The 432-nt window shown below is 66.9% G+C and overlaps 1 protein-coding gene across 1 annotated transcript in view; it reads left to right on the forward strand.

Moving 5' to 3' along the window:
* The window catches only part of BRF1 (BRF1, RNA polymerase III transcription initiation factor subunit), a 15,514-nt gene that overhangs the window by 8,767 nt on the left and 6,315 nt on the right, over positions 1 to 432 (forward strand).

Raw genomic sequence — 432 nt, forward strand, 5'->3', positions numbered from 1 at the left:
GCATCCGTGGCCACGTGTCACAGAGGGGCCTGGGGGCAGACCGGCACTCTGCGCCTGCCCCTCTGTGTGTGTCCACCCTGTGGGAGGTGCTGGCCGCAGGCACTGTCTGCACGGCTAGGTGGGCATCGTTCGCTGTGCCAGCAGTGGTGGGTGCTCAGCGGGGGACTGTCCCCCCCAGCCCACTGGGCACAGGTGCTGGCAGGTCCAGATCCGTTGAGTCAGTGCCAACAGCGGGTCCCGTCCTCTGCCGGGAGAGTCCTCCCCGGCCCCACGCTGCAGGCTCAGCACCCCCACTCTCCTGGCACTGAGGGCTGGAGCTCCGTGTGAGGGGACGCTGCTCAGAGAAGCTGTCCAGCCGCTGAGATGTTTATCTCCTGTCCTGTGGGCTCAGAATGGCAGTGGGTGACTGTGCGTCTGCCCCGATGACAGTGG

Source organism: Pteropus vampyrus, unplaced genomic scaffold (genome assembly GCF_000151845.1).
Source record: "Pteropus vampyrus isolate Shadow unplaced genomic scaffold, Pvam_2.0 Scaffold320, whole genome shotgun sequence".
NCBI classification, from domain to species: domain Eukaryota; kingdom Metazoa; phylum Chordata; class Mammalia; order Chiroptera; family Pteropodidae; genus Pteropus; species Pteropus vampyrus.